Source organism: Sapajus apella, unplaced genomic scaffold, assembly GCF_009761245.1.
Source record: "Sapajus apella isolate SASKATOON/1434 unplaced genomic scaffold, GSC_monkey_1.0 scaffold13, whole genome shotgun sequence".
Taxonomy (NCBI): Eukaryota; Metazoa; Chordata; class Mammalia; order Primates; family Cebidae; genus Sapajus; species Sapajus apella.
Window position 1 is genome coordinate 23,536,178 of NW_022436953.1, and position 22,692 is coordinate 23,558,869.

Genomic DNA, 22,692 nt, shown 5'->3' on the forward strand with positions numbered 1-22,692 from the left:
ATTATTTCCCAACTTGTTTCCAAAACATAATTCTTATCCAGAATGGTGTTTCCTAGGTTTTCTTCTAGGATTCTTATGGTTTGAGGTCTTATATTTAAATCTTTCACCCATCTTGAGTTAATTTTTGTGTATAGTGGAAGATAGGGTTCCAGTTTTAATCTTCTGCATATGGCTAGCCAGTTATCACAGCACCATTTATTGAATAGGGAGTTCTTTTCCCATTGCTTATTTTTGTCAACTTTGTCAAAGATCACATGACTGCAGATATGCATCTTTATTTCTGGGGTCTCCATTCTGTTTCATTTGGTCTATGTATCTGCTTTTTGTGCCAGTACCATGCTCTTTAGGTTACTGTGCCTTATAGTACAGTTTGAAGTCAGATAATGTGATGCCTCTGGCTTTGCTCTTTTTGCTTGAAGTTGCTTACGCTACTTGGGCTCTTTTGTGAGCCCATATGAATTTTAGAATAGTGTTTTCTAGTTCTGTGAACAATGATATTCATAGCTTGATAGGTGTAATGTAGAATTTGTGGATTGCTTTAGGCACTATGGCCATTTAAAAAATATTGGTACTTGTAATCCATGAGCTATTTTTTTTTAAATCACATTTGTAATTACTTCATTAAAGTCTTGAAGCCCTCCAAATTATCCAGGAGGGTTGGAATCAACTTCTTCCAAATTCATGTTACTGTTGACATTTTGGCTTCCTCTCATCAATTATGAATGTTCTTAATGACATCTAGAATGGTGAATCCTTTCCAGAAAGTTATGAATATATTTTGCCCAGAACCATAAGAGGAATCATTATCTATGTCAGTTATGGCATTATTAAATGTATTTTTTAAATAATAAGGCTTAAAAGTTGAAATCTCTCTTTGATCCATGGGATGCAGAATAGATATTGTGTTAGCAGGCATCAAAACAAAAGTCCTCTCCTTGTCCATGTCCAGCAGAGTTCTTGGGTCACCAGGTACATTGTCAATGGGGAGTAATATTTTGAGAGACATCTTTTTTCTGGCTAGTAGGTCTCAACAGTGGGTTTAACATTTTCAATTAACCTTGTTATAACCAGATGTGCTATCACCTAGGCTTTACTATTCTATGTATAGAGCACAGGCAGAGTAGATTTAGAATCATTCTCAGGAACCCTAGGACTTTTGAAATGGCAAATGAACACTGGCCTCAAATTAATGTCACTAGCTGCGTTATCCCCTAATAAGGAGAGTCAGCTTTGAAGTTTTGAATTGAGACACTGACATTTTCTCTGTACCTATGAAAGTCCTAGGGGGCATCTTCTTCCAACAGAAGGCTATTTCTCCATTGAAAATCTGTTGTTTTGTATAGTCACAAAGCTTCTTAGCTAAATCTTCTGGATATTTCATCAAGCTTTTTAGCTAGATCTGGATAATTTTTGCTGCTTTGACATCAGCACTTGCTTTACTTGGTTTACTTTACACTTCTTTTATATTATGGAGATGACTTCTTTCCTTAAATCTCTTCAACCAGCCTCTGCTAGCTTCCAACTTTTTCCTGCAGATTTTTTTTTCACCCCTTTCTGGATTCACAGAAGTAACAAGAGTTAGGACCTTCCACTGGGTTAGGCTTTGGCTCAAGAGAATGTTGTGGCTGGTTTGATTCCTTAGCCAAACAAATCATGAAAACTTTCTTCACATAAGCATTAAGGCTGTTTTGCTTTCTTGTCATTCATGTGTTTACTGGAGTGGCACTTTTCATTTCCTCAAGGATGTTTTCTTCACCTCACAACTTGGCTGTTTGGTGCAAGAGGCCTAGGATGTGGTCTGTCTTGGCTTTCAGTATGTCTTCCTCACTAAGCATAATCATTTCTACCCTTTGATTTAAAGTCAGAGTTGTGACTGTTCTTTTCACTTGAACACTTAAGAGGCCATATAGGGTTGTTAATCGACCTCATTTCAATATTCTTGTGTCTCAGGGAATAGGGAGGCTCAAGGAGAGGGAGAGAGACAGGGGAATGGCTGGTCAGTGGAACAGTAAGAACACAGACATTTGTGTTGAATAGGTTTGTCATCCTTTATAGGTGTGGTTCATGGTACCCCAAAACATTTACAATGGTAACATCAAAGGTCACTGATTACAGATCAGCATAACAGATATAAAAGTAATGAAAAAGTTTGAAATAGCGCAAGAATGATTAAAATGTGTCATAGAGACACACAGTGAGTACATGCTCTTGGAAAAAGGGCGTGAATAAATCTTCTTAAGGAAGGATCGCCACAAACCTTCAATTTATCAAAAACACAACATCTGCAAAGTGTAATAAAGTGCAGTGCAATAAGACATGCATGTTTGTATTTTAAAATATACAAAACAATACACAATCTTGCATATATTTACTAAAAATATATAAAAATATAAAAATGGAACATATCTTTAAGATAATGATTGTCCTTGTGGAAAAATAAGGAATGAGACAGGAGAGAGATACTAAGCTTGAAATGTATGTGTAATAGTATTTTATGTAGAAAAATCCAGAGAAAACATGGAAAAATGACAAAATTCATTAATGATCTGTGCTGGACACTTGGCTATTTTAATGCATTACATTTCTGTATGTTTGAAATACTTTATAGCGGTATTTCAAAGCTCTAGAGTTATTCTCTTGTGCTATTACGTTTGGGAATGGACAGAATAGATGACTCTCTGTCACCTTCCAGTTCGACTTTTGGTCAAGTCAATAAATTACTTGAAAAGCGCCTTGATGAAGCTTATGTAGACCCAAGCCTCTTTGTGTTTCTGGAGAAGTTAATAAGAATTGGGCCACAAAACTGCTGAAGACTTAAAGGGAGCAATTTTATCTTGGGCTGTCACATTGAGTAAGTGGCTTCTGTTCGGGCCATCTGTTCTAGGCAGAGTGCACCACATCCCATCCTGTATGCCTGGCAGGGTCTCATTCCCATCATTATCCTTCCAAGAGCTCTAGACTGGAATTTAAAAAATTTCACATTGACACATGGGGGAAATTGTTGATGGGAGAAAGTCTCTAGATGACACGTTTTCACCCCTGGCATTTTTCATGGGAGAGGGAAGTGGTGTGTAAAAGTATAATTAGATGATTCTTCAGAGTTTTTCCCAATTGAGCGCTGTGGGTAGGGCCTCCTGCAACCCCAGCAGACCTATCACCCATTTCTTGCCAATGTGTTCCTTTCAATTATTCTTAATATCACATCCAGAATTAGAGATGGAAGAAATAATTGGGTCAGCTCATCTTTGCTTTGCCAAGGCAGGTGTTTTCTGACATGTTTCCTGTGGTAGTGCCCAGTTGTTAATAATATGCCTGTGCACTGTGCAATTATTCTGATAGTAGAGGGAAGATGATAATCGGAGCCTGTTCCACGCTACAAGGACCGTTTCACCACAGCCCTTCTATGCAGCATTATTGGGGGGAAGTCACTGATTTCCACATCTGCATTGAAAACCTTTGACAGAAACTCCCTTGCAAATCAGGAGTGAGAAGGAATGGAATGTTTTGGGTGATAAGAACAGCTTCATATCACCTTGTTTTTAGTGTCTTAGTTCTAGCTAGATACAGTCTAGCCACAGGAAGCATATAATCACAGTCTTAGATATTTTAGGACAGCTTTGGTTAGACAGATGAATCCTGTGGTCCTCCTAGCACTTGGCAGATGATGGTCATTGTAACTATAATTCCTTCAGCAACGGAACCAGCCTCTTTTAGCTATGAGTCATGTGGCTCTTAGTGCCTGTACTTATTTTTATTGTGGCATATATGATTTTGTGTTGTAATGACCTGTTTATCTCTCCCACTATATAGAGCTCTTTGAGAATAAAGATCGTATCTTTTTTGCCCTTCTTTCCTCAGGATCCCAGCATAGTATATGATACGTAATTTGTGTTTTGTGAATATTTTTGAGTGGATGAATTAAGTCTTGGTCTTAGGCTGTCATGAAAGAGAGGTGGTTATGATGCTCCAATTATAGGGGTGCCATGGTTAGGTGGCATAGTTAGTGCTGGCAGATTACTCAGTTCATTCAGTAAGAATTTGAGTGTTTTTGAGCCAGGAAGGCATGATGTTAGAGGTCATATGCAGTCCAAGAGAGAAGATATATTTCCTGTCCCACAGGAGCAGGGGAAATAAGATAGAATTCAAATAATTAATGAGATAGGATGCTAATTGGGAATGTTGACAAAAACATTTAAATGGGCTAGAAGTTGACTGTTTTGGCTAGTTTAAAATAAATTGGTACTATCTGGTTGGGGAAAACCTATTCTGTTGGAGTTTTAGGAAGACAGTAAGTAGTATCCCATTTCCCCTGTTCCCACTTTGAAAAATATTTTTAATATGTGCCTCCTGAGAACAAGAACACTTTCCTATATGGCCATAACACAATTATTAAACCCAAGAAATTTAAAATGGATTCTAGGCTCTTTCAGTAGACAGACCTGGGGGGAAAAATGTGTATTTCTCTCTAATTAAAGTAGAATCTCATCCAGTTCTTCCTCACTCTCTCATGTTCTATGTTTGCATCTCTCTTGTCCTTTTTGATAACTTGTTAAATCAATACATTTATGCATTTTTTCTATCTTTAAATACATGCAAATGCTTTCAGGATTTTAGTACTAATATACTACCAATAACAAACCTACTGAATAAAGTTCAAGAATTTTTTGGTAGTTCTTTTTGCTCCTAAAATATATCCTATGAAATGTATGTAATCAGATGATTGTGCTAAAACACTACCTGAATTCTTTTTTTTTCTCTATGTGGTATTGATATCAAGCTGATATACAATTATATTAATTTGTTTCTGCTTCCCTTACATTTTAGGATTTTTCATCTTGTTTAACATTAATTTTGAAAATGAAAACCAACTACATGTTTCAAGTCAAAACTACACAAAAGATATGTTCAGAGAAGTCTCTCTGTCATCTTTTTTCTTTCTACCTCCATTTCTACCCTTCCCATAGATGATTTTTTATTAGATTCTAGGTAATCCTTATGTTTATGATAAATGAAGTAAATATGTGTCTGTTCTTCCCCTTTGTTCTCAAGCAAGAAGTAGCATGCTCAATAACTCTTTGGAACTTTGATTTTTAAAATTAACAACGCATCCTGGAAGTTATTCCATGTCACTCTATAGAAAGCATTCTCATTCTTTCTTTAAATCACTACACATTACTCTGGTGTGTGGATGTACCACAAGTACACAATTCATCTACACATGGCCATTTGGGCTGTTTCCAACAAACAACACAGCAATGAATAACTTCCGCATATGCTGTTTCATATTTGTAGAGGTGGTTTCTCAAGGTAAATTCTAGAAGTGAGATTTCTGGGTAATGAATTACCCACTTGCATTCGGAGTCAATTTGAAACAGAGAAGTCAAGCAGGTGGAGAGGAGAATGTCATCTGGTAAAGGTGGCTCTGATGCTTCCTATCCTAAATCCCTGGAGCAGTCTTTACCACCCAGTGCAGGCCATTCTAGAAAACTGTGGGCAGACTCTCGATGGGCAGAGCTCCTCCTGCCAAGCTTATGGCCTTGTCCATGGGAGACTGAAATACTTACACTCTGAAGGAAGGCAGATGCCAAGGGATATAAAAGAGATAAAGCCACAAGGTATAAGTATCTCAACTCCACCAGTCAGAGAAATCTCTCCTTGGGGAGAAAAAAGTAAGGAGCAGAGAGAGGCCAGGAGTGTCACTCTAATTTACGACCTTCTATGTGGAAACATGAAGATGAAGGAAAATGTGTCCCCTTTCCCCAATGCCCTGTAGCCACTAGTATCAGGCTCTTTAGTGGACTCTGGTGGGGTGGGTAAGGGCTTAGAAGGTCTAAAGAATGAAGAAAAATGAAAGAGTAAAACCAAATAAAACCTAGAAACCTTGGAGTTTATTAATCACATATTTAGTTGAATGGCCTAAAAAACTGTACCAGCTTCCCTCTGCTTGGTATAATTTAAAATTAAAATTAAGTTTAAAAATTAATTTAAAATGTAAATTAAAAATTCTGGCACCTCTCTGCCATGATAGAAGGTGTAGGGAGGGGATTGTGTGCACCGTGTGGACAGGACTATGCTGGAGGTTGTGTTCATTGCTCTCATGCCATGTGATTGGCGGGACGTCAGGGAGGATCGTTGTGTTACACACTTGGTTCTGCTGAAAATGTCCTGAGTAGGTGTGGTGACTCTAAGAGGTAGAGAGGCACAGATCATTCTTCTCACCTATAAAGTATTGCAGAGGCATTCGGAATAGGAGAGGTGCATTTGTTGTTTAAATTTTCCAGAGGCTGTTTGGCCAATAGCTATGCATTTAAATATTTTATATAAAAGGAGAGCAGTGCATTGAGTTGTCAAACTGGTAAATTCAGGAATACCAGACTCAAAAAAAAAAAAGCTTAAAGAAAATATTTCCATATTGTCCTTAGAATATTAAAAATTAAACATGTTCAATCATATTTTGTTGCAAGCATATAAAATTCATACTCAGAACCTGATGATGGAAAGATTTTGGATTTCTCTGAAGTTTCACTTATTTTCAAATATATAATTTTTTCTGCTTACCTTGTGAAAGTTGAAACCCTAGAGAGATGCTTAATAGAGAAAGTGTGAATTCTTCACAGTCTTAGGCCTTACGGATAACTTTTTTTATGTAGTTTGGTATAGAGCCTTCCAGCATTTTCCCTTTCCATCTCTGCGATAGCAAGTATTGCACTTTGTGCGGGGAAAATTCAATTATATTTTTTTGCAACTCACATTTTTTTCAATTTCTAGGTTCTGGATACTTTTGTAGCAGATATACACAGCCTGGGAGCCTAGACCACCTCCTTCTCCCAGAAGCTCCCTTGCATGCTCCTTGTCCTAGCTTACATTGGTGTTAGGCGATTCTTTATGTTTTTATATAACCTCCCCTGCAGAAAGAGTTGATTCATTCATGCTGTGTGAATCAGTGTCTTTCCTTGGCATATTTCAAATTGAAATGAGGAAGACATTTCCCTTTGAAGGTGATATGAGGACATTTGGCTTAGGTACTCTCAGAATGGAGGAAGCCAACATAAAGCCAATGGCAGAAACACAAAGGGGGTGTTGGAAAGGAGAGTCCCAGTAGTGTCTTAGCCCCTGGGTTGAGCTGTTCTTTTCTTACAGTGTAGTTGATCAGTCACGTTCTACTTCCTTGATTTGGAGGAGCCAATAGCTTTTCTTCTTTTCTTCCTAACCTAGTTTAAATTATATTTCTCACTGCTTATATTAAAACATGTCTTCATTCATACATCTTGCTATGCTAATATATCAATATTGTCCATTTTATTGGGTATATTATATTTTATTAATATATGAACTCATATTTTAAAACTTATATTTATAATCATTTGTATTATTTTGAAGCTTTGACTTTAGACAATGCTGCAATGAGCATTCTTTTATACTTGCATAGTTGTTGAATATCTCTAGAGAAAAATCATAGTAGAAAAACAGAAAAGGCTTAGACGTTTTAAATTTTAGTAGATTATATCAAACGACCATCTCCAAAATTGTACTAATACTCTCCAAGATAGTGGCAGATAGTGTGGATTTCCTTACAGCTAGATGTTGCCAATAGTTTAAATCTTTGCAAATGCAATAGGAGAACAATAATTTCTAGTTTTAACTTGCATTTTAAAATTATTCCTGTGGAGGAGCACCTTTAACATGCTTATTACATATAGTAGGACAAAGATGATGATTAGAGTGGAATTCTTATTGGAAATAATACAAATCAGATTAGAGTGGAACACTATGTGAAAAATGCTAAAAGAAAAACTATCAGCTGATAATTCAATACCCACTGAAATCATTCTTCAAAAATGGAGGTCAAATAAAGGCTTTTGTTGACATATGAAAGTTGAAAGAATTCATCATCCTCAGAGCTCTACTATCAGAAATGCTGCAGAAAGTCCTATGGGAAGAAGGAAAAATGACACCAGAGGGAAATCTGGATCTACATAAAGGAATGAAATGCACCAAAAAAAGTAACTGCATAGATAGGTATAGAATACTTTTTAAAAATAATTATTCAAATCTCACTAGAAGATACTTGTGGACTTTCCTGATAGCTTTCTATTATTGTTTCTAAACAACAAATTGTTTAAAGCAAAAAATAATAATTATATTGTGGGATTCTAACATGTAGAATTAAAATATGTGACAATAATCATACAAATGTCATAAATATGATAATAGTACAAATATCATAAAAGAGGAAACAGAAATATACTATTATAAGATTCTTATGCTATAGCCAAAGTGGTAGAATATCATTTGAACACAGACTGTGAGAAGTAAAACATGCATACTATTTGCCCTGGAGCAATCTCTAAAATGATGTCAAAAGGATTAGAGCTGAAAAGCCAACAAGGCAGAAAAAATGGAGCCATAAAAATACTCCATTAGTCCAAAAGAAAGCAGGAAAAAAGGAGCAAAGAACAGATGTGACAGAAAACAAATGGCAAGATAATAGATTTAAACTAAGTGATATCAATAGTCACATTACATGTTATTAAACACTAAAAGGCAGAGAATGTCATATTGGATAAAAATGGAAGATCAATCTATGTAAACACTTTAAATACAAAGATATGTTAGTAAAAGGATGGGAAGATATATAATGTTAATATTAATCAAAAGAAAGTTAAGGTGGTAATATTATATCACATAAAGTAGATTTTATAGCAAAGAATATTACCAGGGATAAAAAGAACCATTTCATAATGATAAAATTAAGAGAACATAACAACCCTAAATAATAATGCAATTAATAACAGAGTTTCAAAATATCTGAAGCAAAAGCTGAAATAATTCTAAGGAGAAATAGATATTTACACAATTGCAATCACCGATTAAAAAGCCCTTCTATTAATAACAGTAGAATAAGTAGATGGAAAATCAACTGGAATATGAATTATGTGAACCATGCTATCAGCCAACTGGACCTAATTGACAGCTATAGAATACTTCATCAGACAAAAGTAGAAAATACACATTCTGGTCAAGGGTATACAGAACATTTATTAAAATAGACTGTATTCTAGGCCATAACGAATAAATTTTAAAGGACTCATAAAATTTGTTTTCTTATTGTAATGGACTTATGTTAGAAATAATAATAGAAAGATATCAGGAAAGTCCACAAGTATCTGGAAACTAAATAAACCCCATCTAAATAACTCATGTATCAAAAGAGAAATTTGTACTTTAAATTGAATAAAAATATAAATATAATGTATCAGTATCAATGGGATGCAGCTAAAACAGTATTTGGAGGAACATCTATAACACTAAATGGCCTGTAGTAACAAAGAAGAAAGATTTTAACTCAATGTTATAAATGTCCAACTTAAGAAACTAGAGAAAGAGCAGCAGATTAAACCCAGAGTAAGTTTATGACATGAAATAATAAATATTAGAACAGAATTCAATTAAATAGAAAGAAGTAAGAAAAACAATATAACATAGTTCATTATTTAAGAAGATTAATAAAATTGGTAAACCTCTAGTCAGACTGGTCAGGAATAAAACATAGGAGGTAAAAATGATCAATATTCAGATAATTAGAGAAATGACATTACTTCTAATTCTACAGATACTAAAAGGATAATGTGGAAATGTTTGAACAACTTTATGCCAACAAATGTGATGATTTAAGTGAAATGGGAAAATTTCTTGAATGACCAAAACTCTCAAATCTCACTCAGAAAGAAACTGAATTTGAATAGCTCTATATCTATTGAAGAACCTGAATTTATAGTTGAAAGCCTTCCCACAAAGAAAACCCAGGCCTTGATGGTTTCACTGATGAATTCTCCTAAACATTTAAGGAAGAAATAATATTACGGCTATGCAAACACTTCCAGAAAATTAAACAGGACAAAATACTTTCTAACTCTGTAATTTCCAAAATACTTACAGACTAATGTGTCCTATGAAAATAGATGCAAAAATTCTCAACAAAATATTAGCAATTTGAATCCAACAATATATAATTAGGATAATACAGCATGAGCAAGTAAGGTTTGGTTTGGAGATGCAAGGTTGATTTAACATTTGGGAACAAATTGATGTAATTTACCATATTAACAGACTGAAAAAGAAAAAGCCTTATGAGCTCAATAGACTCAGAAAAAGCATTTGAAAAAAATTCAACATTCATTACTGTTAAAAACTTTCAGCAAATTAGGAACAGAAGAGACCTTCTTCAAGTTGATAAAAGTCATCTACCAAAAACCCATAGCCAACATCATACTTAACTATAGAATATCAAATGCAGCCTTCCTCAGATAAGAAACAAGAGAAGAATGCCTGCTTTTTACCACCTCTATTCAACTGACCAGTGTAATAAGGCACACTTTCTCTCTCTTACCCCTGCCAAAACAAGGGCATCCAGACTGGAATAAAAGAGGTAAAATTGTCTCTATTCACTGATGACATATTTATGTATAAAAGTTAATGGATCTTCAAAAGTATTTTTAGAACTACCAAGTGAGGTTGGCAAGGTTGCAGGATACAAGCTCAACATACAGAAATAAATTGTAGTACCATAAACTAGGAACAAACAGAAATTTAAAGGAAATAAAACAATGCCATTTTCAATGGCAGACAAATATAAAATACTTTGGGATAAATCTGACAAAAATGTATAAGGTCTGTACAATAAAAAAAAAAACATGCTGAGAGAAATTGTAAAAGACCTAAATACATAGAAAGTTATACTGTGTTCATATAATAATATTGAGAAGAATCAATATTATTCAGATGTCAGTTATTCCCCAAGTGACCTAGAGTTAATGCAATCCCAATTAAAACTCCATTAGACATTTTTTTTTGGTAGACCTTGATAACTTTATTCAACACAATCCCAATTAAAATGTCAGTAGGCTTTTTTCCCCATAGAACTAATGTGTGGACCTCAAATTCATTCAGAGATGCAAGATATCTAGCATAATTAAAAGAGCTTTATTATATTAAAGAAAATAGTTGTAGGATTTACACTACTGAGTTCAAGACTTACATTAAAGCTATAGTAATTAAGACAGTATGATATTGGCTTCAAAATGGACAAGTAGTCAATGGAACAGAGTCCAGTAATGACACAGGTACATGTAGTCAATTTATTTTTAACAAAGGTATAAAGACAATTAAGTGTAGGAAAGACAATCTTTTCAGCAAATGCTATTGAAATAATTGTATATTCCTATTTTAAAAATTAATTTTGATTCCTATCTTATACCTGTACAAAATTAACTCAAAATGTATCATAGATCTAATTGTAAAAGTTTAAATTATAAAACTTCTAGAAGAATATATAGGAGAAAATATTTGTGACTTTGGATAGGGCAAGGATTTCTTAGGAATGATATCAAAAGCACAATTCTTTAAAAAAGATAAATTAGACTTTGTCAAAATTAAGACCATCTGCTCTTTGATAGATACTCAAGGGAGTGAAACTACAAGCTACTGACTGAGAAAATATTTGCAAATAAATACATCTGATAAAAGATTTATGTCCAGGATATGTTATTAAAACTCAATAACCACAACAAAAAAAAGTCTGATAAAAATGGGCAAAAGATATGAATAGATATTTCACTGAAGAAAATATATGAATGGCAAATAAGAATAGACTCTTAATATTATTATCACTCAGTTAAATGCAAATTAAAACTACAATGATGGCTGGGAATGGTGGCTCATACCTATAATTCCAACACTTTGAGAGGTAGAGGTGGGTGGATCACCCGAGGTCGGGAATTTGAGACCGGCCTGACCAATATGAAAAAACCCTGTCTCTACTAAAAATACAAGGATTAGCTGGACATGGTGGTGCATGCCTGTAATTCCAGCTACTCAGGAGGCTGAGGCAGGAGAATTGCTTGAACCTGGGAGGTAGAGATTGTGTTGAGCAGAGATTGCACCATTGCAATCCAGCCTGGGCAACAAAAGCAAAACTCCGTCCCAAAACAAAACAAAACAAAACAACAACAGCAAACTACAATGAGATGCTAATATCCAAAGTTTTTTTTTTTTTTTTTTTTTTTTTTAACTGACCTTAGCAAATGTTGACAAGGATGTAGAGCAACTGGAACTCTGATACACTGTTGTCAAGAAAGTGAAATGGTACAACTACTTTGAAAATAGTTTAGCAATTCCTTTAATCATATACTTGTGATCCAGGAATTTATCCAAGGGAAATGAAAACAGCTGTTCATACAAAGGCTTGTACACAAATATTTATAGCAACTTTATTTGTAACGGCCAAAAGCCAGAAGTAATCAATGACAATCAACAGATAAGTAGATAATTGTGGTATGTTCATACAAGGAAATAAGAGTCACCAACACAAGTAATGAGCTATTGATATATGTAACAACATGGATGAATCTCAAAATAATTAGGCTAAGTGATAGAAGGTAGATTAAAAAAATTAGCATAATACTGTGTCTTTGTTTCTGCTGCCTTAACAAAGTACCATAAACTGGGTACTTTATAAACAGGAGAAATTTCTTACAGTTCTGAAGGCTGGAAGTCCCAGATCAGGGCGTCAGCATTGTAGGGTTCTTGTGAGGGCTCCATTCCAGGTTGCAGACTGCTGACTTCTCACCGTAACCTCACAGAATGGAATGAATGAGTTAGCTCTCTGAGGTTTCTTGTATAATGGGTGCTAATCCTATTAATTATGTCTCTGTCTTCATGACCTAGTCACCCCTTAAAGGCTGTACCTCCTAATACCATTAAAAAGGAGGTTGGGATTTCAACATATGAATTTGGAAGTTGGGGAGACACAAGCATTCAATCCATAGCAGTATGATTCTCTTCATATAAATTCCTAGAAAATGAAAACTAATCTATAGTAACAGAAGGCAGATCAGTAGTTTCAGGGAATGTGGGTGAGTTGGAGATGGCAGATAGGGCAGAATAGAGGGAGGGATTATGAAGGAGTACAAGGAAACTTTTGTCATGTGGGATAGATAAATGATCTCAATTACCTTGTTGGTTTCATGGGGTATACAAAGCTTATGAAAGTGAACTGTTTAAGTATTTATGGTTTACTGCATGTACCTCAGGAAAAAGGTCAAAAGAACTGACACCAAAGAAACCAACATTCACCACTGGTGCAGTGCTCTAGAACATGGGCATTGGAGGTGGACACACCTGGGTGTGACATTAGTAGTGTCCACACCGTGGACACTACTTTTTCCGTGTCTCTATTTCTTCATTATAGAGGCTCATACTGATGAATTAATATTATATTCTGCATACAAAATGGGGATAATAATGCCTCTTCAACAGGGTTGTGGTGAGGATCAGATGCTCTAATACGTGTAAATAGCGTGCATCATAGTAACTACTCAATCTTCAGTCGTTTTTGTTATTATTAGCACATGTTTGGAAAATGAAGGGATAATTCTTATGAAGTGTGCTTTTGGCTCAATGGGAGACTAGTTCAGTGTGTCAAATGCAAATGAAAAGACCCATGAGGTTGGTTTCTCACTTTAAGTGATCTTGCCACATTCTTAAATTGAGCCTGTTCACTTCTGCTCAGCAACAAGAATGCAAATGTGCCTTGAAGCTTTGTTTGCAGAAAAATATGACATTATTCTTATAACAGGCAGGAACAATTCCCTCTGGAATCTCTGCATTGCTGCCTCTGTCTCTAAGATTTCAGGAACATAAGTTGTAAACAAGCATCTCTCTGTGGCTAATTCCAGTCAGTTGAAAATGAGGCCAGCTTCTAGATACTAGGCTGGAGACCACGATTCCCCCATTGCACTAATCCTGCCTTGTCCCGAAAGCAACATCCTGTAAGAATGGGTTTGTGGATTTGTGAAAGCAGCATTTAATACAGAGAGACACCTGTTAGTTTAAGCCCAACTTACTGAGTCCTTGTGAAGGCTGCCTGTACTTTTACATTTTAGAAATTGCAGTGTTTTGATGTTGTGCTGGATTTGTAGGAATGATGGTAATATATCACTGAATACTATTTATCTTGGGTATGTTGTAATCAGATTTTGATCCTAATGCCAAACTGCTATAAAGGAGGGGGTAAACCTTTACTATTTTTATGACTGATGGAGCTGTCTTTGCATGGTTGTTTACAAATTATTCTATAATATAATGCCTTCAATCAGAGTGTTTTTAAGATCAGTCGGCAGAATTTTGTAATGCTCCCATCAATTGGAACTCTTGCATTATTTTCCACAGATAATTGGACCAGTGGCACATATGAGAGACTTCTTAGTCCACATCAAGTTGCCAATGATTTGACTGTGTCAGTTACAAGGAGACTTCGTGCTCTCTGGGATGACTAGACTGAGGGCCCTGTGAGAATAAGAACCAGGCTTGACTGTTTATGATCCTATCCATAGCAACAAGCCCAGACCTTGGCTTTTTCTCAGTACTAAATCAATATCTATTCAGTGGCTGATTGATTGCTGGAGTGCTACTCTCTCAACCATTAGGAAAAAACCCTATCTCTGTATCATCTGTCTACCCACCCATCTATTATATCCTTTCCCCTGTTAAAAATATTTTTTCTGTATTCTTGCATTTAATTCTAACAACTCTGTGAGGGAGACTATTATTATCCACCTCTTACAGATAAGGAAACCGAGACACAGAGAGGTTAAGCAATTGCTTGAGGTCACACAGCTGGTGAGTTCGGGAGCTTGTGTAACCTTATTTTCTATGCCTCAACCTCATTGATTTTTTACAAGGACAGTCTTTTCTGTAAGTCCAGGTCTTTGCAATGTGGGAAAAATTGGAATAGGATAGATTTTCTCTTTCATATTTTTCCTAACCTCATGATTCTAATCCAAGTTGAAGACAGAAAAGGTGAAGGCCCAAAGAAATTCAACTGTGTGTGTTTGCATGTGTATATATATGCACGTGTGCTTGTGTGTGTATGCATAAGGGCATGTGTGTGTGCCCTACCTGTGCATAATGGAGAGAGGGCAGAGAGAACCAGCAAGCACAACCTCAGAACCCAGTGAAAATTTGTAATGACTCTGTCTGGAAACAAAAGAATAAGACCTTTCTGCATTTAAAAAATTCTGTTCACGTATTTTAGGTGATGGCATTCCCCTGAAGAAGATTAAAAATATAACATAGCTAAAAATTCTCTTGAAACTGAGAAAAACTGTTTAACATTTAATAACAAATTTTGACCCTTAAGCATTAAAGTATCTATCAGTGACTATACATACGCAATCTGATTTTGTTTTTCTGTAGAATTACTCATGGTGACATTTGGATTTTAAGGGAAAATAATTAGGAGGAAAGCAGAAATGGGATCCCTGATCCATGTTCTACTTTTTGAAACTTCTGTGGGTAAATTTTCCTTAACAAAGATGGTTTGGTTTTGCGGATGGCATTATTTCAGTAATGAATAATTCAGAGAAGCAGTCAGTGACTGTTAGCTGAAGACAGGAAACATATCTTTGAATTCTTGTTCATTTTATGGGCCTTTGGAAGCAGCCACCTATCTATATAAAGCTTTCCAAGGGAAAAATGGGCACCATTCTTAAGCTAATGGGAAATAATGGTGTGATCAGTGAAGCTCTTTGCTTGGAAGCCACCAATAGAGCTGAGCCACCTGAACCTCTCCACTTCACTGCTCTGGTGTCTGGACTATTATCAAAGAAAGGATATCCAAATGGCAGCTTTTACAGGGGAAATCAACAATCCACCTGAAGCCGTGCTAGTCTCTGGTGTGTGGATCTAGAAGGAGCACACAACTGAAAACTGATAAAGGATCATTTCATCCAGCATACCAGGGAAGTGCAAATTCTGCCTTGCTCTGCTGTTTCCCAGTTTCTCCATGTCCAGGATGAAAATACTTTTGCTTTCCAGATTCTGAAACTGTTAGGCAACTGTGCTTGCTGGAGGAGAGCTGATGGGGAATTGTGTGTCATCAATCAAGAGGCTTAACTATCCTCTCTATTAATTCGGGGACAGAACACTGTTTCTATTTAACTGCCCCCTACCCCAGTTGGTGCAACACCCTTTTCAAGGATTTTTCTTGCATTTTGTTGAACACACACATAGGAGCAGATATGCCTATGCACAGATGAATGTGTAGAAGTGAATCAAATGAACGAGAGTCTTTCTTTCCACATGCCCACTGCCTCCACCTTTGCCAGCAATTCCTGATGACTTGACAGGGGCTTTTGACCACATCATGGGTAATAGTAGGGGACATTCCAGCTCAAACACAAACTCTCCAGTTCCATGTGAAGTATACATTTCTGCGACTGTGTTGGTTATTTTGTGTCAACTTGGCTGCTTTAAGAACGTCCAGATAGCCGGTAAATTATTATTTCTGGGTATGTCTGTGAGGGCATTTCTGGAAGAGATTAACATTGAAATCAGTAGATTGGGTGAAGGATACCTGCCTTTATCAAGATTAAGAGCGGGGTGGTACCAATCATCCTGAAATACCCCTATTGCTCCATCCTTCTGGCAAACCAGTGTGAGGTCTTCGATATTTTTCAAGTCTCAACGACATATCTTTGACTTGAGGCACCAAGGTATGGCAAGCAATTCCCATTCTTCCCAGGAACAACCCCCATGCCATTTCTTTATCCACTGGTCTGGCCCAGCAGGCCAGTTTTCTTATTGGTTTCTTTTTTTAAATTTTTGTTAAGATTCTTTTTTTGTTTGTTTTTAATTGTACTTTGGGTTCTAGGGTACATGTGCAGATCATGCAGGATTGTTGTGTATGTACACACATGGCAATGTGGTTTGCTGCATCCATCCTCTCATCACCTATATCTAGCATTTCTCCCCATGTTATCCCTTCCCAACCTCCCCACCCCCGCTGTCCCTCCCCTAGCTCTCCCCCAACAGACCCCACTGTGTGATGCTCCCTTCCCTGTGTCCCTGTGTTCTCACTGTTCAACACCCACCTATGAGTGAGAACATGTGGTGTTTGATTTTTATGGACTTCATTTCTATCCCTGCTAAGTCACTTCTTCCGCATACACTTAATTTCATATATATACCTAAATTGTTGGTGATTTTAATTTTCTTCTTTATGCTTTGTGTAATGTACAAGTGTTTTCCAATAAGACATTTACAATTAGAACCTCCTTCAAATTCTCCAAATATTAACCACCAACTACATCCGACCTGTCTTCTATGATTTAACCTAACTTCCCTTTCCACTATGAAGCGTATCCTTTCTTGGGGACCAACTGGATTTTGTATGCCATATCTACCGTAACACTTATTTATTCATTCATTCCTCCATTTGCAGCAATTATTCACTGAGTGCCTCCTATGAGCTGGGCTCTGTTCCAGAACACTGTGTGGCATATATTGTTTACATTTCTGCTTCTCTCCTTGTAAGCCTTGAGTTCCATGTGAAGTATATATTTCTGTAGACTGTGATGGTTAATTTTGTGTTAACTTGGCTGGTTTAAGAACGTCCAGATAGCTGGTAAACCAAACACCTCATGTTCTCACTTGTAAGTGGGAGGTGAACAATGAGAACACATGGACACAGGGAAGGGAACAACACACACTGGGGCCTGTCAGAGGAGTGAGGGGAGGAAGAGCATCAGAATAAATAGCTTATGTATGCAGGGCTTAATACCTAGGTGATAGATTTATAGGTACAGCAAACCACCATGCCACATGTTTGCCTGTGTAACAAACCTGCAGGTCCTGCACATGTACCCCAAAGCTTAAATAAAATTAAAAAAAAAGAATATTTAGAAGAGAAGCCCACTGCTTTTAGAGAATAATTATATGGGTGGCCCACATATGTAGGGAAAGCTTTTAAGTACCATCAGGGATCTCACCCAGACCCAGTTTCAAGGAGCAGCGGAAGGTGGGAAAGGCCCTACCTCGAAGGAACTCATAGTCTAATATAAGTGATTCTTAGTTTCTGGGGTACAATAAGGAACAGATGCCAAAACAGCCAACATGAATCTCTGGGGCAGAGGTACGTGGTTAAAAACACATTTTAAAATGCCCATTTCTTTTTTTCCTCTAAAGTCCTTGTTCTTTACTGGGCAAGGGGTAAGGGAAGCAGACAGACCAGTGGACATAGTAGATGGGTGTGTGAGGACAAAATGCTACCCAAAAGCCAGCCAACCCACACTCCCCTGAAATGGATGCAAATGCATTTCAAACTCTGGGCATTGATTTTACACACAGCCTCTTCCAGGGATAAAAGAAGGGTTTCTTGAAAAGCTTCTTGTTACCCTCAACTATGGAGGCAAGTTCTGAGTTCTGGTTTTCCTAGGACTCTAACTCTAGTGACAAAGATCTCTGGAGTAATCAAGCATGGTGGAGTGGCAGCGTGAGGGTTTCAAAAGGAAAAGTGGAAGAGGAGTCTTGCCCAAGCCCTGTGACAATGCCAGTGCCTGTGTATGGCCTCCTAGCCCAACCAGAAACGGACAGAGAAGGATGCACATGGTGAAAAGATATACAGGTATTTAGAATTAGCCAGCTGGACTCAGTTTAGATGATCCCAGTTTCGTGGGCAACATCCAAAGCATCGTAATCAGGAGCCAGTGGAACACATGCCTTCTCTCCATCAGGCCGAATCAGGGTGTGGACCTTGGCCACGTCAGTGTCATAGAGCTTCCTCACAGCCTGTTTGATCTGGTGCTTGTTGGCTTTAACATCCACAGTGAACTCAAGTGTGTTGTTGTCTTCCATCTTCCTCATGGCAGACTCAGTGGTCAGCAGAGCCTTGATGATAGCGTAGTGGTCAAGCTTGTTTCTCTCGTTTCTCGCTCCTCCGAGGATATTTGGATGGTCTTCAGAGTCGCAGTGTCTTGGGCTGCAGGAAAGTGGGTGGTTTGCGGATCTTCTTCTTTTGTGGCTGTGGACACCTTCAACACCGCCTTCTTGGCCTTTAAAGCCTTCGCTTTGGCTTCGACTTTCGGAGGGACAGGAGCTTCCTTCTTTGCTTTTGGCGCCATCTTGTGAAAAGGGCTAAAATGCCCATTTTCAATACAATCTGCAGAAGGTGAAGTTCTGCCAAGTGTCAGTTAATGATATTCATAGAAAAGCATGCAGGAGCAATTGGTGATAAGATGTGTCATTCCTGGCATGGAAGGGAAAGAGAACATGAGAACTGATTAGACGATAGCATCCATTTGCAGTTGGGACAAGAGGAAAATCCTATTTTGAAAACCTTAGTAGTTTATGACAAAAACAAAACCATCTCTGGGAGAGATGTTCTCTTCGTTTTGGGGGTCCCTTTAGTGAGCCCCTTTGGTCATGCAGATGGAAGTTAAGGACCTGCCTCTTGCTACTGGGAGCACCTTTCTCATATATTAAATTTGGGATTTTTGTAGACTTTAAAGAAGAGATAGTCAAGGTTTTCACATTCCTTGTTTTGCCAGAGATGGAAGCTGGAATTGCCTTTAGGGCTCAAAGCTTCCCACCTTGGGGGAAATTATTATTTGATGCATTTGGCTGTGCAAAAGATAAAACTACAGTCTGAGTCTGGAATGGGTAATGAGGCATCCCCTGCCTAAGGATGGTGACTCCATTGAGAGTATAGCAACTCTGTAGAGATTTTATCTCAAACAGATTTGCCTTCAGGGAACAAGGACATGATCATGGAAATTTTTTATGGGGACTATGAATTAACTCCAGTGACCTGGCTGCTGCCTCTGGGATAAGGGAAAGCAGGCCATTGAGGATCCCAGGTGAAAATATTTGGTCCATGGGGCTGTGATGCCTGATTCTTTTCCCACTCATGAATTGAATTCTATTATGTGCTCCTTAAACTTTGGAAACAGGTCTGCAATTGCAGTTTGAGTAAGGTTTTTGCAACTGGGCACTGGGCAGATTGTAGAGAGTTGGAGTAAAGTGGCAGAGCAGGTAAGAGTCGACCAGGCATGACAGGTGGGAAGCTGGGGCAGCAGGCCGAGGTGGAGCCATGGGATATGGATGCATTTCCCAAGTATCTTTGGGAACACTTGTTGTAGCTTTGTGGGAGGGGCTCAGGTCAGGATTACTTTGTTATTATAGAAAACTGAATGGTAAAAAGGAAGAAAGGGATAGGGAGAGATTTGTTAAGGATACAAAATTATAGCTAGATAAGAGGGATAAGTTCTAGTGCTCTGTACCTCTGTAGGGTGAATATAGGTAGGTACACATTATGTAGTTTCAAATAGCTAGAAGGAGAATATTGAATGTTGGCAACACAAAGAAATGATGTTTTACATGATGGATATGTTTTACTTATACTGATTGGTGATCAGATCAGTATATGTATCAAAACATCACTATGTACCCTATAAATACTTTGTTATTACATCAGTTAAAAAATTAAAAAGTTAGATCCAAAAAAATAAAATAAATAAAACTGGTCTCTAGAGGGCTGTAAACCTTAGTTTGCAGCTGTTGTCACAGGGCTCCAAGGTACCAAAAGGAAAGAGTCCAGGCACTGTATTATTCTTCTCAGGCTACCACAACAAAATACCTTAGGCTGGGCAGCTAAACAGAAATTTTAGGCAAGAGAAAGAAATAAAAAGCATCCAAACTGGAAGAGAAGACATCAAACTATCTCTGTTTGTAGCTAATATGATTCCATACCTAGAAAATCTCATAATCTCTGCCCAAAATCCTTGATCTGATAAACAAGTCAAAGTTTTAGGATACAAAAATCAAGGTACAAAAATCGGTAGCATTTCTATACACCCCCAGTGTCCAAGCTGAGAGTCAAGTCAAGAACACACTCCCATTCATAATAGCCACAAAAGAATAAAATACCCAGGAATATAGCTCACCAGGGAGGTGAATGATCTCTACAAGGAGAGCTACAAAGCACTGCTGAAAGAATTTAGAGGCAACACAAACAAATGGAAAAACATTCCATGTCCGTAGATAAGAAGAATCGATGTTATTAAAATGGCCATTTTGCCCAAAGCAATGTACAGATTCAATGCTAGTCTTATCAAACTATCAATGTCATTCTTCATAGAATTAGAAAAAACTAATTATAAAACTCATGTGAAACCGAAGAAGAGTCAGAGTAGCTAAAGCAATCCTAAGCAAAAAGAACCAAAGCTGGAGGTATCACATTACCTGACTTCAAACTATACTTCAAGGCCACAGTAATCAAAATAGCATGGCACTGGAGCAAAAACAGACACACAGACCAATGGAACAGAATAGAAAGTCAAGAAAATAAAGGGACACATGTACAACCATCTGATCTTCAACTAAGTTGACAAAAAACAAGCAATGGGGAAAAGACTCCAACATTTTTATTTAATAACTGGCTATCCTTACACAGAAGATTAAAACTGGATCCCTTCCTTACATTATCTGCAAAATCAACTCAAGATGGAATGAAGACTTAAATGTAAAACCTAAACTATAAACACCCTGGAATATAACCTAGGAAATACCATTGTGGACATAGGCCTTGGCAAAAATTTCACGACAAATATGCCAAAGGCAATTGCAACAAAACCGAAGATTGACAAATGGCATCTAATTAAACTAAAGAGCTTCTGCACAGCAAAAGAAACTATTAACAGAGTAAACTGGCAACCTTACCTACAGAATGGGAGAAAATATTTGCAAACTATGCATTCAATGAAGGTCTAATATCCAGAATCCATATGGAACTTAAATTACATGCAAAAAAACCTCATTAAAAAGCAGGCAAAGGACACAAACACTTTTCAAAAGAAGACATATGTATGGCCAATAAGTCTATGAAAAAATGCTCAACATCACTAATCTTTAGAGAAAGACAAATCAAAACCACAATAAGATACCATCTCACACCAGTAAAAATGGCTGTTAAAAAGTCAGGCCAGATGTGGTGGCTTACACCTGTAATCCCAGCACTTTGAGAAGTTGAGGTGGGTGGATCACCTGAGGTCAGGAATTTGAGACCAGCCTGCCCAACATGGTGAAACCCCATCTCTGCTAAAAATATAAAAATCAGCCACGCATGCTAGCATGCATCTGTAATCCTAGCTACTAGGGAGGCTGAGGCAGGAGAATCACTTGAACCTGGGAGGCAAAAGTTGCAGTGAGCAAAGGTCATGCCTCTGCACTCCAGCCTGGGTGACAGAGCAAGACTCTGTCTCAAAAAATAAATAAATAAATAAATAAATAAAATAGATGCTGACAAGGTTGTGAAGAAAAGGGAACATTTATGTACTGTTGATGGGAATGTAAATTAGTTCAACCATTGTGGAAAGCAGTATGGTGATTTTTTTCAAAGAACTTAAAACAGAATTACCATTCAACCCGGCAATCCTATTAGTTAGTATATACCCAAAAGAATATAAACCATTCTATCATAAAGTCACATGCAAGATTTTGTTAATCACAGCATTATTTACAAAAACAAAGACAAGGAATCAACCTAAATGTGCATCAATGGTAGACTGGATAAAGAAAATGCACATGTGCACTGTGGAATGCTATGCAGACATAAAAAAGAATGAGATCATGTTCTCTGAAGCAACATGGATAGGATTAGAGGCCATTATTCTAAGCGAACTAATGCAGAAACAGAAAACTCAATATTGCATGTTCTCCCTTATAAGCAGGAGCTAAACATGGAGAACACATGGGCACAAAGACAACAACAGACACTGGGGCCTACGTGAGAGTAGAGAATGGTGGGAGGGAGAGAACTGAAAAACGACCTGTCTGGTACTATGCTTATTATGTGGG

The 22,692-nt window shown here is 37.3% G+C and overlaps 1 long non-coding RNA gene across 1 annotated transcript; it reads right to left on the reverse strand.

Moving 5' to 3' along the window:
• Window positions 1-269: 269 nt before the first annotated feature.
• Window positions 270-18,764, reverse strand: LOC116554041. Its single transcript, XR_004270025.1, has 3 exons — window positions 18,445-18,764; window positions 1,257-1,261; window positions 270-280 (listed from the first exon to the last, which is right to left on the reverse strand). It is a non-coding gene; the product is annotated as an uncharacterized LOC116554041 (long non-coding RNA).
• Window positions 18,765-22,692: the final 3,928 nt, after the last annotated feature.